This window comes from Tachysurus vachellii, chromosome 10 (assembly GCF_030014155.1).
Source record: "Tachysurus vachellii isolate PV-2020 chromosome 10, HZAU_Pvac_v1, whole genome shotgun sequence".
Lineage (NCBI taxonomy): Eukaryota > Metazoa > Chordata > Actinopteri > Siluriformes > Bagridae > Tachysurus > Tachysurus vachellii.
The window spans coordinates 14,928,334-14,937,862 of record NC_083469.1 but is presented as its reverse complement, the minus strand read 5'-3'; positions in this window follow the sequence as shown (position 1 = coordinate 14,937,862).

Below are 9,529 nucleotides of genomic sequence, written 5' to 3'. Positions count from 1 at the left end.
AGGTGAACATAGTACAGTATAAAAATACACTATTTATCATTCAGATCTGCTGTTATTAAATCCCTAAAGTGTAATTTCCTAAAATTAAAACAGCTTATATAAGCTTTTGCACTGAAAACAAATGTCTAAAAAATGTAAATAAAATAATTAAGTGTATTTAAATATGTATTTGGATGTATTTAAAATGTTTATCATATCATGGAATTATATGCCAACTCCAGTAATTTACAATGTTTTTACTTATCACATATTTAAAATAAGCAAACAAACAAATCACCAAACAGCTAACCAGAAATGTATAGATTCTCTGTATGTGTTCTACCTTGTCAACTTGGTAAATGTCTCAGTGCATTTTAAGTCAGTTATCCTACTGAATCAGATATTCAATGTTAAAGAATCCAAGTTGAAGGTTTCCATAAAATTAGAGAGAAAGAACTAATGGAATAACATTACTTGTTAAATGAGTACATAAGTTAAGCAAATATCTTTTAAAATAATGGTTCCACCAGCTGCCTCATGGTGTTATTATACATAAAATAACACAATAAACTACTCAAGCACTAATGTGTACAAAATATTCTTCTACTGTAATATGACACTGAAATATAACAACTATTTTTTTGCTGTTGTTTTTCCTCCTCTCCTTCTTCTTCTTCTTCTTTTTCTTCTTCTTCTTCTTCTTCTTCTTCTTCTTCTTCTTCTTCTTATTATTATTATTATTATTATTATTAGTAGTAGTAGTAGTAGTAGTAGTAGTAGTAGTAGTTTTAGTATTATCAGTAGTCATAACAGTAGATGAGTAAGGAGCTTTTATTTGTCACACATATATTATAATACACTGAAATTCTTTTTTATCTAATCGTCATATCTTTAATTACTTGTTATTAAGTTGGGTCCGAGCACAGGGTCAGGCATGATATTATTGTAGTATTAGTTTTAGTATAGTAGGAGTATTGCAATATATTCACCCATGCCAGCCTACCATGTCAAGAGTTGCTTCCCCTGGCCATTGGCCTTTTCTACCTTCTTCTATACTTGAGCTATATAGGGAGATAAAGAGTGGCAGCTACTCATATATAAAACTGTACTTCATGAGTTCCATTTCACCATATCCTTTTCAGTCATTTGCCCTGTAAGCCATTCTAAGAGCCCATCCACACATGCACCTTCATGGCCCTGTGTCCAGGCAGTAGGTAAACAGTCCAATTTCCTTAAAGCCATAGAACAGAAAAATATCTTACTGAAGAGTTACTGAAGAGATTGACCATCGTTAATAAATACCACTGTTTTCCTTTCACATATTTACAGTGTGGAGGATGAAGGGGTTCAATTCTATCAGAGCAAGGCCAAGCAACTGGGCGTTATGAACATAAGTGTCTCTCAAGTCAATAGAAGGGATTGAGGAGCACTGATGGGAAGGTGACTCTATGGACTGCATGATTCAGTTTATATAGTAATCTTCTGGACTTTTCAGTTTCACAAAGATGAGATAGAGAGAATTTGAACCCACTTACAGTAAATTGTTCTGCCATTCTGGCATCTAATAATATATGGTTGTGGCTTTTTCCATTTCTCAACTAGGATGTGTTACTTTAATAGATTTCTCATCAGAAAGGCTACACTAAAAGCACTTGGCTTACTGCTACATGCTTCCTGAGTTTAGTAGTCATGGTGGTAGAATTGTAAGAAAAGTGTTGGATAATAGATAGACTTTATTCCTTGATCCCTTGAGGGAAATTGTTGTTATAGCAGCATAAAACTAAAAATAATAGCAAATATTACTACAAAAAAACACACTGAATAGGAAATAAAGATATGTATAAGAAATTTTAAAAAGAGTAACAACAATAAATAAAAGAAATAAGTGGAAATAAAACAGGTGTGCAAAATGGTAGAGAATAATATATACAACATATGAATAGTCACACACAATTATTCTGTATGATGAGATGCAAGTTTACAGATGAAATGATATCAGATTATTTATCTGTACTTTTGGGAAACATTTAGATCATGCCCTAAATTATGCACAAAAAGGCCTGAACAAACAAATGTAATTGACTATAACAGTTATTTTAGTTTTGATGCCCTTGTGAGCTATATTTCTCAAACAGCAGAGATGATCTATTCTTGTCCCCATCCAATGTGAGCTCCACCCAAGCAGTTTCTATAATTCCTGCCCCATCTAATTGCTCTTTAGAGGTTTGTTGTGCTTTTTACATGCTAATCTGCCCTATTCATGGTCACTCGGAGCATAATAAATCCTCTTGTTTACTTCCTGCATGTATAATTGATATCGTTGCATAGCTCTTTGTTTGCACAAGGAAAGGCTGAAAGGCGTTATTTTGGAGATGACAACCGTGAGATTTGAGAGCTGCTCTTTCTCTGAGAGCGAGCACAGCTTCAAGTGAGATTCAAAATAAGCAATCCTTGACAAATGTATCACTCACTAAGCAAGCACTCATGAACAATACAGATTTGTATATTGCTTATTAGGAAACTAAGCAGAGTTAAAAAAAAATAAATAAATAAATAATAGCTCTGAGTAAGGCAAGTAAAATACTGATAATAAGGAGAAAAAAAATCTCACTTGGTTATAAGCTAACTGTACTCCCTATATAAGCTGGACCATAGATAATACCATAGATAACAAATCTTGACTATATTAAATATATCAATTTCTAAATTTCAGTAGAAATGGAACAGTAGAGAGGATACTGACTAGCTGTGTCACTGTATGGTGTGGGAATTACACAGTTTCTGACCACAAGATCCTACAGCTGGATGTGGTTCTATGTACCCACTCCTTCTGCTGCATATATAAAGCAACTAGCATTACAGATAACACTCCTCACCCATCTCCTGGCCTGTTCACCCCCCTTGTCATCTGGCAGAATGTACAGGATCATCAGTGCCATCACCTACAGACTCCAGTATGAATCAAAAATGTTGTACTCTTGCACCATCAGACACTTTTTAAGGTATGCACCTTGATTTTCCACCAGTTTTACTGCTATACACTATACAAAAGTTTACAGTTTAAATCCGAATGTCACTCGAATGTCATGGCTTTGTGTGTAAATACAGCTGATTTTTCAGAGTTGATGCTCAGGGCTTTCACTCTTGGTCACTTTTTTCCAATTGCTACTGATCCTAATGGGGTCCAGGGCTGAATGTAAACTAGATTTCATTGAAAACCCTACATATCATAAAAGCATGTTCAAGCAGTTCTATTGTTAAAGAATATAAAATGGTCTGCATCATACAATTTATCACTGGTCAATCAAATGCAACATTCTTTGCAGCAGGGACATTTCTTCAGTAATAAAAATGGATATAAATGTGTGTACTTCTGTGTGTGCTACAGTACAATGTCAGGGTTTTTTTTGCACACAATGAAGACTTTTTTTACTGTATCTGAGTAAATTGTCTCCATGAGGCTCAAGAGAGTCCCAGAGCAATTCTAAATAAGGTGAATTCATTTTTGCTCTGAATGTATTCTACATCTGAGTATAAAAGCTTTCAAGTTCTCTGTTCTAATTCAATGGTCACTTGTTTCATAATAGGTTTATGCCATCAGGAAAGTGAATTTGACCAGGCTTTTATCATTGTTCCAGTAAATGGATACTTGTGGTTAGCGCCATTGAGGTATCATTTTGACATAGCTATATCAAAAAGGTTGAATATGTAATTAGGGATTAATGAGTTGAGTTCCCAGGACAAAACATACAATTCTAATATATTCATTCATTCATTCATTCATTCATTCATTCATTCATTCATTCATTCGTTCATCTGAATGGATGCAAGTTTCTCTTCAGTATGTTTATCATTATCTAAACAGAGCTTGCCTTCTTCTATATTAATCTTGCTTTATTTTGCCCTAACACAATATCTTAGTGACATAATGTGGAATAAATCTAACCACTTAAAAGTAAAAATAAACATCCTCTATAATAACTAGTTAAAGATCTTGTACGGTTTTGACAAAAAAAAAAAAAAGCTGAAGCATGGTGTCTTTACCTATGAAGCATGGTGTCTTTACCTACTTTTTGGAATGATTATAAAAGCATTATGTGTGCATACTATTCTGTACGTAATATATTTTGTTAAAAAATTACAATAACAGTATATAAATAATCCTGCACTAATACCCGAATAAAAACATAAACATGAACAAATGATGAATTACGATGTGTACTAATCATGAACTAATGAAGAGCCTTACAGTATATATATGACATAAGTATTAGGAATTCATGTCTAAATATTGACCAAGTGCATGTTAGTACATGTTTGTTAGTTAACTGTTAATTACATAATTAGTTAAACTTAATGATCTATAAGAAAGAATATGAATTGAACATGTATCATTTTAAATTGTTCATATAATTTGCCAGATGTAGCTGTATACACTAACATGACTGAATGGTGCTGTATTCCTCTCATAATTTAAACTGATCCTCATCAAACACTAAAAACCTTTAACATTTATTATTTAAATATGTCCACAGAAAGGTGCACCTGTAAGTCCTATATACTCATGTGAGAATTTCTGTATTTGTGTTTTGCAAGCGAGATTAATAGAGGTGTAGAAGCAATTAGTGAGGTGCTGTCAATTGGATAAAAAGGTGCAAAAGCCATCTTCATTAAACATGTTGAAACATCAATGAACTAAAAAATGGATTGGTGCTTCATGGGAAGACGTTCGATTTTCTTCAAAAAGCTTTAAAAAGGCATTGATCACAGTATGTCTCCTGAACAAATATCACAACATTATGACACCCATTCCAGTGTCAGTAATTGTACTATGGCAATTGACAATAGAAGAATTTGTTGACTTGTATTATAGAATAGACTTGTAAAACAGAAGCTGTCTCATTCTGAATTGCTGCAGTATAAAAGCTAAACAAAGGATCGTAGAGATTGGAAAAGTCATTGTGTCTAATTATGAGAGATAATTTGAAATGCTGCCGAAAAACATGCGCTTGTGAATGTAAAGCATTTTAATTGGGCCAAATTGATTAGAATGGAGAGTACTCTGCTAAAAGCAGGCTGTGTAACAATGCAGTAACATAGAATCTGCCCAGTAACACCTAGGTGTGAAAGCTGTCCATTACAGGAGAAATGCGAAATGAAAAAATACTGTCATTTATTCGAAGCAAATAGCCTAAATCTGTCAATTACATCTAATTCATTTAGGATATATTTCACAAAAGGGCATGCTGCTAATAGCCCTTTTATTCAGTCATTTTTTTCTTTGAGTATAAAAAATAATGTAAAAAATAAAACAAAAACACTCACAATGTTTAGTGTCAAAACGTTTATTGTCGAAAGGATTTGAAATTGTGTGGTGAAACAAACACGACAGAATTTTGCTCCAGTATATTCTATACTTATTCTGGGATCACAGTGCAAACAGGAAGACAACATAGTATATACAGTGGTTTTCTAGCATTACACTCACTTAAGTTTTCTGTTGTGTTCACTAATATTTGAATTTGTTTTTGTTTTGCTACACAATGAGAACATACATAGAGGTGAGAAAATAGCAAGAAAAAACATTTATATAAGAAAGAATAAATGCTACTTTGACAAACAATAAAATAGGCTGTGAACTATTACATGATAATAATCATACCTAATAGACTGGACCTGCCTGATCCATCCTGATGTCCTACTTCTGGTTTGAGTCTCATTGCTCGTAAACCACTCGCTGCAGTTGAGGTGATAGCACAAGACAGCCTAAAGATACATGATACAACTGCGAATGGAGCCACTTAGAACCCATGAAGATGGCTTTGGAATACATTTGTAATAAATGAGTTTTGCACTCAGGTCTCCATCAGTGAACAGTTGATAACTTCAAAAAAAATACACTTCATGTTAACACTAAAATGAATTTCCTGGTTATACAACTGCATGTTTTGACCATATAGAAGGGAAATGATTTATAAGCACACTATCCAGCATCAATGAGATGAGGATGAGTTTCCTTTGGTTCCTCTCAAGGTTTTTTCATAATATCATCTCAGAGAGTTTTCTCACCACCGTCACTGTTGGCTGATGTTAAGATTTATATATTGAATTTATATATTTCTGTACAGCTGCTTTGCGTCAGTGTCCACTGTTAAAAGTGCTATATAGATGAAATTGAATTGAAATGTATTGAATTGATCTTTATGTACTTTCCCTTAGAAGTTCTGATTGCACTTAAACTGATTGAAAACTTCATTCGTGTTTTCCGGATATAGATTTATCTCATATACAATCTCAATTCCTATTCTGACTATATATATATCTTCTTACTAAAGCACAGCCACAATACTATTGATATAGTCAGTCCCTTATTTGATCCTCCAGTGGTTATACAGTGGATGAAATGAAGGGCAGGGAAGTTCTCAAATTCCTAGACTTCCTAGTCCCAGGTGATTGTGGTAACATAATCAGTACAGTGATTATGGGACTAAACCATTTTACAGCTGGCAGCCACCCGGACTTGCAGAGGTGTAGCAATTAGACTGTTTAAAAGAACTCAGGCTTCTACAGTACGTTCATCTAGTTTAAGATAGTGAGGCGAAAATGCTCCATTTTGCAAGCATTTTGACACTTTTCTTATCTTGACAAAAGAAGGTCAGTCATGAGAGCCAAATTCTGGGTAACCTATTGTCACTAAACGATGTCCATGTAGCTGCACTGTTTGGAAACACATAATGGGTCAGCAATTTTTAGAATTTATACTTACTGGGTTACTGAGCTCATGCCTGTATTTTCACAGACATGATAGGATCACAGTGTCCACATTGCATAAATGTTACACTCAGAGACAAATTGACTGGCTTAAATTCTGAAAGTAGGCTTCAGTTACATAATAAACAAAGTGCAGATTTCAGTCTCACTGCCTAGTTCCAAGCAAGCTGACTCGGTTTGACGTAGCTGGAACTGAAGTGGAGCCACCCACTGAGGTTCATTGCTATTTCCTGTTGCTCCCTTTTCACTTGGCTCTTGTCGCTGACTTGTTTAAAACAGTCGCTCTCCCTGGTGCTGAAATAACATGTTAAGTTTTTACCCCAACATGTACAGGACAGGAATCAAGCAGTTCAACCATCTTCGGCTTCAATCCTGAGCTTGAGTTACTGTCTGCATCTTCTTAGCATGGTTTCATCCCACCTCGTATCACTGCCATGTATGAAGCAGTTACTTTGAGTGAATAAGTGAAAGAATGGGATTAATTTCTCTTTTAACTTCAAGAACACATTCTGCAGCATTAAAACGTTTGTTGCTTTCAGCTTTTGAAGCTATTTACAATGCACAAAGGTGAATAATTATTCATTTGCTGTGAGTGTACATAAGTGTTTAAGAAAGCAATTTCAATTTCATACAATAACAGTTTTCTTCGATGACTGACTGTTCCAGACTAATTCGTGCTGTGCTTCAAGTACAAAGAAGACTAACCCATGCTTCAACAGGCCAACTGGAAGTTATGTACAGTAATAAAAAAAAAAATTTACATTATGTTTTGTAAAATAATTGTACTTAAAATCAATCATTCACTCTCAGTAACTGCTTATTCAGGTCAGGAAGAGAATAAATCCAGAGACTATCCTGGGCAAATGAGGTGGGTTTACACTGTGGATAGAAGGCCAATCCCTCACATAGCACAATGTACACACACAGTCACACACTCAGTGTTTCTGTTAACATCAGTGTTTACTTTTTTAATTTAACTGGCTAGACATAACTAGTCCAACTCCATTTCTTGTCAGACACTTTACATCATGTCTTATGATGGTGTCAGTCGAGCAAAATATTCTAGTGCAGCAAAACCTTTGACATGGCACCAATTGAAACTTACAAGCCATGTAGTAATAGTTAAAGATGAATTGTTAACCAATTAACCTACATACTGTACACTATTTAAATAATTTCCCTGATTACAGTAACCTGTGACATCACCACACTATATATGTATAAAATAAAAATGTTCTAGAACATTAGGCTCTTATTATTATTTTTTTATTATTAAACTATTGTTTTTCAATCAGGGCTGATTATGCACTCAAACAATGATAATCTTTTCTAGGAAGAAAATTTCTAGGAAGTGTGATTTTATTGATTCTGTTGTTACCTCTATATAGGACCTGCATATTTTTAAAAAGAGGATAAGAACATGTTACTGTGTGTTAACAAAATATACAAGTGCATGCCGTTTCTCTCCCCATATTTGTCACCTCCACTGATTTCAGTACAAGTATTATTTGGTGTGTATATTACTGAAAGCGGCAGTCTTTTTTCCACAGTCCCTGTGAAGAGAATTGACTATTTTGTCCATGTTCAGGTTGATTGGAAGATTAAACCTCCATTATTCATGAGTGTGAATGAAAGGTAAGTCAAACAAATAAACTTTACTGAGATATGTCTCAGTTGCACATTATTCTGAAGTTTTCTTGTATAATATTAGCTAAACTAGTAAGCAGTATTAAATCCAATATCAGAAAATATATTATGACTGACAATATACGTTAGAATATATACAATTACTGAAAAACTCTTAACCTGAAAAAAATATATGAACCTGAGTAAATTCAATAATCTGGAACATAAAAACAATTTAAGCAACAGTTTATCCTAATTCTGTATACAAAGAATTTTCTCTGCATAAATATCGGTGTAACCTTTGCACTTAAGTTACTGATTTTGTACATGCTCCATTGTTACAAAACACTACTTAGTGAAGTAATAGATGTGCTTTTCCCCTGCTTCTCTGCAGTATCTGTTGACCTTTCCTGGTCAATCAGTTCCATCCCAAAGGTCCTATTTGACACCATGACCTGCTGTAAAATACACTGTGAGGTCAGAAGAAGGATTGACAGCAAACAGCATTTATTTATGTGTGTGAGGGTGTATACACGTTCTCACTCATTGTGGCTCACCTTCTGCTGACACTGTGGCTGGAAAATGTGCTTATGTGGACTGTGTCTCCTAGGTCAAATTACCACCCAATCCTCCATCTCCAGTGAATGAGCTCAGGCTGAGCGCTGTAACTCTTGCATTAAGTCATCATTATTATATAAGGCAAGTTCATATGATGAACTGAGCCACCAGTCTCCCTGCGTCTCCAAAACGTAGCATGCATAGTGATTGCAGATTGTGCATTCGAGAGACCCTTTCCCCTCTCTATACCCCCAACACACACACACACACACACACACACACACACAATATATCCGTGAGGAGAAAAAGAATTGTGTTACTCTGCAGCTGATTAGAAAGCTCATGCATAGCAAATCACACGTCCAGTGCCTGTGCTCCCCTATCTGCCCGCTGGTGCAGGTGAAAACAATTTACACATGGGTGGACTAATGGATACATTCATGGATAGCGGTGAGTGAAAGAAAGAAGAGAGCGAGGCAGAGAGGGATAGAGAGTGAGGGGCAGTAATAGGCTGAGGGCAATGCAGGGCATGAGACCTGGTCAAACAGATGCTGCAGATTGCACTGTATCGAATAACATCTAATCGCATGGGTCA